Here is a 10,331-nt window from a genome sequence, read left to right on the forward strand (position 1 = left end):
GGTTCACGGTCATTAAGAAACATTTGACTTTCATCTGATATGATATATAACTAACGAATCTCAGCCGCATTGCGGCAGGTGGTAATTATAGTTACAAATAATATATAACATAACTAGTGTTATTTTATATATATATATATATATAATAAAAATAACTAGGGGGTTGCCCTTGCGCGTTGCGGCAGCAGGGATTCATGCGATTTATTTCCGTGCACTCAATATAGTAAACCAAAATATACAATCATAGCGTGTCAAAAAGGCTATCAGCAAATGTTCGTTTTGTTCTACAAATTTTATGCTCCATTTTTTTCTTGACACATGGAAAAAAGGACATGACTCGATTTGAATGTTAAGTTATCTAATTGGGGCAAAAACGATACGAATGACCTAATTAGAACACTTTTAAAACTTTGTTACTATTCTGTGACATTTTCCCTATTATAGATAATAAAAAAGTTATATCTTTAAAAACGTGTATTGCATGGGTTGAATAAACACGTGTATTATACGGGTTAATTAAATATAATATAATCGGTTAACACATATGCTCGTCAGTATATGTTTTTGAATAAAATTGAGCTTTGGTGTATTATAACATTTTACTTTGTTTTTTATTTATTTATTATTAGGTTAGAAACTTGTGTATTACACAAGTTAACATTTTACTTTATTTTTTATTTATTTATTAATATGTTAGAAACTTAAGTATTACATATGGTTAAATCAACGAAATTTTAAATTAAATAGTTATTAATAAGCGGAAAAAGTAAAAGAAAACGTTAAAAGAAAAAAAAATATTATTTTTTTTTTAAATTTTCATTACCCGTCGATTATTAGATAGTAAATAAAGATAAAGATTATAAACTTTTATATAAACAACTAAAACTATCTTTATCTTTATAAATGATAAAAACGTTAATATATAGTTTTTTATTTTATTAATTAATATATGGTTATCAGTTATCGTTATTCTTATCATCAAAATCCTTTAATTTTAATAATTAATATATGGTTATCACTTATCTTTATCTTTATCATCAAATCTCTTCTACGAATTTTAATTGAAACCACCTCATAAAGCGACATGTGTCTCCAAAGTGGTTTCTTTTATTAGACAGTGTGTAGTGGAGCGATATGCCCCTTCATAGCGCCCACATGAAGCCCCAAACACCATTATGAAGGGCGTTATGAGGGCAGAAAAAGGGGGGAGCGCTATATATATGGCGTCGTGATGGGGGGAGTATTTAAAAAATGGACCAATAAAAAAGAGCAAATGTTTTTTTAATTAATTAATAAAATTGAAAATTAATAATTAGGTAATGATAGGTAGGGGCTTTATGACTACGGGCTCTAGTGATATAACGTCCCATAAAGCCACTGTGTAACGTGGCATGACACGCGTCGCATAACACTCCACAAAGGTTTTATGACTACGGATGACCTTATATAGTATAGATATAGATATATATCTTAAAGTGAATACAATTATAAAATATTTAAGTAATACAAATAATGAATTAAATAAAATCAACGCAGTAAGTCATATTAAAAACAAATAAATTCTTAAAGCTAACTCTTAAAGTGAATGAACTTATAAAATATTTAAGTAATATAATAATAAATTGAATAATATGTAAGCTCCATATGATGACATTTCTATCCTTCTCTATACAAATTCTCTACCCATAAAGCTTAGAACGTATAATAAACCATAACAACCAATAGATAAATTTGTAAAATTAATTAAAATGATATATTAATGGTTTATGTTATTTACGTCGTAACTCGACTCTGAACGTCAAAATAATAACAAAAGGTAAAGCGATATAGTAAATAATAACGGTAAAAATAAGGTAAACGATAGAAACTTGGTCGGTTTCGGCGCTGCTCGTTATAGCAAAGAAACAAAAGTTTAAAAAAGTATGTTAAAAAGAGTATCGACGTGTTCATTAAATAATATTAAATTTTCCACACTCGTTATATAAAAGAAAAAGAAAAAGAAAAATTAAGAAATATACCTAAAACGGTATTAACGTGTTCGTTAAAAAAAACTATTTAGGGGTAGAAAAGTAATTTGGTTAAAGTAAAAGAAAAAAAATACAATAGTTAAACTACATTGGTTGTAAATGGAAAAAACTTATACGAAATAACGAAATAAAATAAAGAAAAAAAATATGAACTTGTAAAACATGTTGTACAACACTATTTATCTTCTCTTCTTTTATATTATTATATTAACTATAACAATTTCCCTCGAGGCTCAGGAACAATGGAAAAACTGGCCAAATTTTTGGTCTTATTTACAGGATTGCCATATTCCAACTTCTAAGTACACTATCCAGCTTTTAAACTAAGTACATTATAGGTGTTTTGTTGTAAACCATTAAGAATTACAACTAATGAACACTCTAAATTTTTGAAATTATAATTTTATTGTCTCTATCTGAACACTATAAACTTTTGAAATTATAATTATAAATAATAGTAAAATATGATTATATGTAATGGGTATTTATGTTGGGAATATAACATTTAAATCTTTCATTAGGTTTGGTAATAACGTAAAGAGATGCAAATTTTATATTAGTAAACAAATCTATTTCAATTGAAGTAACCATATTTATTGAATAAAATAATATAAACATAACATAGATATATTGGTTATAAAGTGAATATATCAGTAAACAAATTTATTTCAATTGAAGTAACCATATTTATTGAATAAAATAATATAAATATAACATAGATATATTGGTTATAAAATAAATAAAATAATATAAACATAAAATAGATATATTGGTTATAAATAGATGCAACTTTTATTATTTAACTTAACACTATAACATTGTTCGACTTGAAATCGCTAAACTCTGCACAATAATACACAAATTAAACAAACAAACAAACTTACCCATCTAATAACGCATTGGTTGGTTTGAAATGTGACATGCCAATGTAAACTCAAGTGGCCATTTAACATTTTTTATTACAGTTTTTAGTTTATAATATAGTATTACATATATATAATTTAGTTTTTAAATTATATAAATGTACACAACACAAACACGTAGCAAGAAAGGTATTAAATTACCAACATAACCCCAAACACTATTCATAACGTTTGGTTATAAATACATAGATAATTTTATAATTTATAGAAAGTAGAAAATACAACTTATACATATTATTTTTATTTAATATATATATATATATATATATTATCTTTTCTATTTTAGTTCTTTCAAACACGTACATTTACATACGTCCTTATTTTTATAACGACGTAACCTTTTGTTATTTCGTGATATACCATTACGTTTTTTTTCTTTACGATTCGATACGATACGTTTCTTAACATATTTAACCACGTTAATGACACCGCCGCAACGCGCGGAAGCCACCAACTAGTTATATATAATATATAATGGCATCTTTGTAATTAAACTTAAAAGTAAAGGCTTTATGTGTATTGTAGCTAGTGATGTTCTTTAATATATATATTATATTATAATATTATTTAATAACAATAAAAATATTGAACAAAGTATATTATGTTATATGATTCCAGTATAAATATAAATTAAAATAATTATAAATGTATATATACAAAATAAAAATACTTAAATAATAGATGAGTTGAACTTGAATTCACGAACCGAGATCAAACTTTAAATTAAAACTCGACTACTCGTGTTCTTTTTAAGTTAAACGAAACACGTTTGAACTCAGGTTTTAAACTCGACTTGACTCGTTTACAACCCTACCTTTATTCCTTTCATAAACCAACTCGAACTCGAGATTCAAACTCGACTCGACTCGCCTCGCTTACGGACATGCTTTTATTCCTTTCATAAAATCACAAAATGATCATACTATTGTTTTAATGTTGTCTTTGTTTCTCAATTTTATTAATTTCTTTTGTAGTTCTTAATCCTTAAATGCAATTTACTATTTTAACACTGGTGTTGTTTTAACTTATTTAATAAAAACCTTTAATATTTATTTATTTCTTTTGTAGTTCTTAATTCTTAAATGCAATTTATTATTTTAACATTAGTGTTGTATTAACTTATTTAATAAAAAGCTTTAATATATGTATTTTTTTTTTTTGAACGACAAATTTGGATCAGTGACGGACCATTGGAGTATCATCGTGCCACCAGAGGAACCACCCGATCATATCCATCTCCACTAGGCATAATGCCACACCAATTCAGGAGGAAACCCAATAAACATGGGAAAACCCCCTTGTGGGAATCGAACCCAGGACCTATTAGTCCCAAAGCCTTATCCTACCACCAAGATGCCACTAGGCTATAAAGCCATGGGTTTTTACATTTTATTATTATTGAAGTAGAAAATGACAAATTCCAAATCTCTGCATTTGATACTCTTGTTTTTGTACAATTAATAGTTTAACACCCTTTAGTTTATCAATAACTTTGAAATATAATTTAACGAGGTAGCTTTGTAGAATAGTAACTATGTAGTGTTTTAATTAAGTTACTCAAGTTTTAAAAGTGTTTCAAAGAGGTCATTCAACATTTATTTTTCATTAAAATTAAGGGTTTTTTCATCCATTTCATAGATAACCGCGGTGATGTGGATTTTTGTTTCTTTTGTCCCTTTTATTTGTGTGAACGTCGAGTGATGACGTGGATTATAACTTGTTTTTTATTTTTAATGTAATTAAAGTCTTTTTATTTTTAATAAATATAATTTCATATATTAAAATAATCCGAACCCAACATCTTATGCTCTATTTTTTTCTTGACACATAGAAAAAAGAATATGGCTCGATTTGAATCTTAAGTTATCTAATTAGGACAAAAATGATATGAGTGACCTAATTAAAACACTTTTAAAACTTACTTGCTATTATGTGACATTTTCGCTTAATTTATCAACAACTTTGAAATTATGCAAATTGATTCATTTATCTCTATATATAACTATATAAAGCATTTTCCATGAATAAAAATGTAACTTCTCCACAAGATTTTAAGACGCCAGTGTAAGGTCTCAAGCTAAGTTCCATGATTTTCATCCGCCCCTCCCAAATTTGCCCCTCATTTAATAAGGTTTCAATGATTTCTTCGTTTCTTAATCATGGAACTGTGTAATAATGAAATTGAAGTCGGACGAGTTGGATCACCTCTTCCGAATTCCACTTATGCAACACAAAAGGTTCTCTAAAGTCACATTTTCACCCTTTCACTAACCCTAATCCCTTTTATTTTGGTCGTCATAAGGTGTTCTTGAAGATCAAATCAAAAATAGGGCAAGGTCTTAGGTGCAGGCTTGGGGATGGCGTGGCCACTGCATGAGCATCCACCTCCGACTTCAAGTAGGAAATCGACTATGATCAGATCAGGTTAACAACAAACGTTATCACAAATTCAATCTCTTTATTATGTAGTTGCTTGGATACGAACAGGTGAAACAGTAAGTCTTTATGATTGATTTTGTGTTTCTCTAGGGTTTTTTGTTTTCATCATATACAGACTTTTTGTTTTGAGTTGGATTAGGTATAATCTATTAATCTTTCATCACCATCTCCTTCCAGTCATAAATTTGTCCTTTCTTGATCTTTAAATTTGAACTTCAGTGGATCTGCATAAACCAGGTTTGAATTTGTGGAACTTCACTTTTTTGCAACGCTTTTGTTTCACCATTACGATTTTAATTTTTTTTTGGATCTTTGTATTAGTTTTGTTCCACAAGGTTCGATTTCTGCTCAGATGGAACGATTTGATTTTGGAAGTGGCTGATTAAAGTTATTGAAATTTAGAGTATATTCTTATTTTGGGATATATTCTTGGTTATTATTAATCTAGTCTCTTCCTACCATCAAGCCATATAATTTGCCTCCAGTCTTGGTTCTTTCTTTATTCTAGTTATTTTCCTTTTGTATTTACCCACAACCATGTATCGTTGTTCTCTACCAGAAAATTAATGAATTACTTTGACCATCGTTTTTTGATGGTATCAGAGCGGTTCAAACATAAAACACAAACCTAATCGCCGACCATCACCATGGCCGACGATAAAACAAACGGAAGCGTGCAAAATATTGAAAACACACCAGACATCTACCACCAAGTTGCTGAAGAAGAACAACAAAGAATGATTTTGGGTGAGAAGAAGACGACGCCCACCGAAACCGTTGCATTCAAGGCGTGCATACCTTGTCAACGTGATAATAACGCAAATCAACGACAAAGGCGCGGAGACGCGATTGAACAATGCACTCATTGCGGAAGAAATGGACATGACTGGGATAGATGTTTCAAGAAAATCGGTTGTCCGAATAGACGGTCAATTAATGCAAAGCGAGATGAAGGAAAACCAAAGGCAACTCACGTTGGGACTTATACAAGTCCTGTACCAGGTTTGACAAAAGAACAGTTTCAATTATTCTTAAAATTCTTTGCCAAAAACAACACATTTAGGATGGCAAATATGGCAATTAAAGGTGGTTGGGATGATGAATGGGTTGTGGACTGAGGTGCCACTGAACATATAACTCATGATGAAGAAATTCTTAGTAACAAAATTGTTTACCCTAATGAGGCACCAGTCATCATCCCTGATGGAAGTGCAATCCCTGTAAAGGGAAGAGGTGAGTGCAATCTTGAAGGAGGGGCAAAATTAAAGGGTGTTCTTTATATTCCCGAGTTTAATTGTAATCTTTTATCTGTGAGCCGATTAGCTAATGATCTCCAATGGCGTGGAACATCTGGCATAAAAGGTTGGGACATGCCTCTGAAGATAAGCTTGTTGCAATTGATTTCCTCAAAGGTATTACTTTAAACAAACTGTATGACTCTTGTTCTAAGGCTAAACATACCAGGCTCCCATTTTCAAGGAGTTTTATAAAAACAAATGCTTGTTTTGATTTTGTGCATTGTGATATTTGGGGAAAGTATCGTACCCCGTCTCTCTCAAGGGCAAATTATTTTTTGACTATTGTGGACGATTACAGTAGGGCTACATGGGTATTTCTCCTAAAATTGAAATATGAAGCCAGTAAGTGTTTAATTTTTTTTTTTTTTTTTGCAATATGGTAAAAACTCAATTTGAAAGGCCTGTCAAGAAAATTAGATGTGACAACGGAGGGGAGTTCACATCTAACGATTAATTTTTATAATGAACGAGGGATTTTACTTGAAACCACTTGCCCTCACACACCCCAACAAAATGGAGTTGTCGAGAGAAAACACCGACACTTACTCGAAGTCGCTCGATCACTAAGATTTGAAGCCAACTTACCTAAAAGGTTTTGGGGTGAATGCATCTTGACAGCCACCTACATCATTAACTGATTGCCATCAAAAGTTATTGATAGCAAAACTCCTTTTGAGTTGTTATACAACCAGAAACCCGATTACGACGATATGCGGGTTTTTGGTTGTTTGGCATACTATCGAAACACCAACACCAAAGGTGATAAATTTGAAGAAAGGGGGGGGGGACCGGAGTGTTCGTGGGTTACCCTCAAGGAACAAAAGGTTATAAAATTCTTGACATCGAAACCCGTAAAATCATAATTTCAAGGGACACCAAATTTTATGAAGACAATTTTCCTTTCAAGAGTGACAAACTAGTTTATGAAGAAGTAGATGCCCTTGATCCCTTAAACCAACCAATCTGTGATGAAAGTCAAAGTCCAAGAAAGTCCACATTTGGCGAGTCCATCAGAAATGAAGAGCCCACTGAAAATGAGGAGTCAAATCAGCCCACTAACGATGATCCAACTCTGCCCGATATCAAAACAATGAGCCATGAGACTACAGAAATAAACGAACTGGGCCAAACTTCAAATATTGAAGAAACATACCAACTTCCGCTTGAAGAAGCTGCCGAGAACAATGAGGCTCAGTCACAAAATTATGAGCCCATCAGAACCAAAAGAACCAGATCGCAACCAGCCCACTTAAGCGACTATGAAGTAAAGCTTCCCCCATCGGTTGACCATGCAAAAACCGCACCAAGTCAAGCCTCCTCGACGGTACATCCATTGTCCAATTTCGTTTCATACGAAAAGTTTTCTAAGTCACATAAAGCTTTTTTGGCGGCCATTACTTCTAATAATGAGCCGAGATATTTTAATCAAGCTGTACAAGACGAAAGATGGAAAGAAGCTATGAAAAAGGAGATACGAGCCCTTGAAGAAAACGACACGTGGACATTAGTTGACCTTCCAAAAGGGAAACGTGTGGTCGATTCAAAATGGGTTTATAAAATAAAATATAAACCAAATGGAGAGGTGGAACGATTCAAGGCTCGTCTTGTTGCAAAGGGGTTCACACAAATGGAGGGGTTGATTATCATGACATGTTCGCCCCAGTCGCAAAATTGGTAACGGTTAGAACACTTCTAGCCGTATCTGTCAAGAAAAATTGGGTTATCAATCAACTTGATGTTAATAATGCCTTTTTGCACGGAGATCTGAACGAGGAAGTTTATATGAAACTGCCACAAGGATTTGCTAAAGAAAATGACACGAGAGTTTGCAGGTTGAATAAGTCCCTTTATGGGCTAAAATAAGCATCTCGAAATTGGTACCAAAAGTTCACCTCATCCCTTCTCGAACTCGGTTTCAAGCAGTGCAAGGCAGATTACTCACTCTTCATTTTCAAGAAGGATAAGTGTTTTGTGGCAGCCCTCATCTATGCGGACGACGTTATTATGGTAGGAAATGACGTGGCGAAAATTCAACACACCAAAGATGAGCTAGACAAACGTTTCAGCATCAAAGACTTAGGTACTCTAAAGTACTTTCTTGGTATAGAAGTTGCCCGTACTCCTAAAGGTCTAGTTCTAAGCCAAAGAAAGTATATTTTAGATATTCTCGAAGATTGTGGGTTACAAGGATGCAAGCTAAGCCCATTTCCTGTTGAGCAGAACCTAAAGTTGGATAAAAGAAGTGAAGAAGCCAAAGTCGATGCTAATCGGTACCACCGCTTAGTAGGAGGTTTCTCTACCTACAAGCCACTAGACCCGACATTGCCTATTCTGTAAATGTGCTAAGTCAATTTGTGGCTGATCCAAGACAAAGTCACATGGACGCGGCACACCGGGTGTTGCACTACCTAAAGGGAACAGTTGGACAAGGCATTCTTTTGCCTCGGGATGGTGGATGTAAGCTCACCACATATTGTGATTCTAACTGGCTTGGATGCCCCTATACAAGGAGGTCTAGAACTGGATATGTTCTTCTTCTTTGAGGGGCGCCAGTTTCTTGGAAGACAAAGAAACAGTCCGTGGTATCCTGTTCCTCTGCAGAAGCTGAATATTGATCTATGGCTTCCACAGTCAGCGAAACCTTATGGATGAGGTGGCTTCTCAAGGAGTTGGATGTCGACTTGAGTGGACCAACTCCTCTTTTTTTGTGACAACCAAGCGGCTAGGCACATCACTAATAATCCTGTCTTCCATGAACGCACCAAGGACGTCGAAATGGATTGTTATTTTGTCCGGGAAAGAGTCGAGTCTCAAGAGATTCTACCTTTGCGAATTGACACAAGGATGCAGATTGCGGATTTGCTTACAAAAGGATTGGGTACTCAACAATTTCGTTTCTTACTTGACAAGTTGGGCACTAGAAATCTACATGCTCCAACTTGAGGAGGAGTATTAAAATTTAGAGTATATTCTTATTTTGGGATATATTCTTGGTTATTATTGCTCTAGTCTCTTCCTACCATCAAGCCATATAATTTGCCTCCAGTCTTGGTTCTTTATTTTTTCTAGTTATTTTCCTTTTGTATTTATCCACAACCATGTATCGTTGTTCTCTACCAGAAAATTAATGAATTACTTTGATCATCGTTTTTTGAAAAGTTGAATCATCATTGTATATAAATGGTTTGTAAAACTTCTATACGATGATACTCATTACTTTGACTTGCCCATTGTTTGCATTGTGTTTAGTACTTTAGTTGCAAAACTACGTGAATTGAATTTGAGAATTTTTTGGCTGAAGTCTCTATATGTTTACTTCTTACTTTTATACTTCCCGGTTACTAAAGTACGATGGGTCACTGTAGACTACCATATGCTTACGAGTTACGATGGGTCACTGTAGACTATGGTGGCATAAAAGTGTTCTTGCATGACTTGTTAAGATGTGCTAACACAAACAAGTTTACAAGTTTTTTTATACCAATCCGTCTTTGACTTACCAAAGGGAAAATAAAAGTCGCTTTTTCAACAACAAATTTTTACATCAATCCATCTTTGACCGGGATTGAACCATTAACCTCAAAGAGAGCAATAACTTAACTTCAATGACTTTATCATTTAGACCCAACCCAGCCACAATTCGT

This window comes from Helianthus annuus, chromosome 11 (genome assembly GCF_002127325.2).
Source record: "Helianthus annuus cultivar XRQ/B chromosome 11, HanXRQr2.0-SUNRISE, whole genome shotgun sequence".
Classification (NCBI taxonomy): Eukaryota; Viridiplantae; Streptophyta; class Magnoliopsida; order Asterales; family Asteraceae; genus Helianthus; species Helianthus annuus.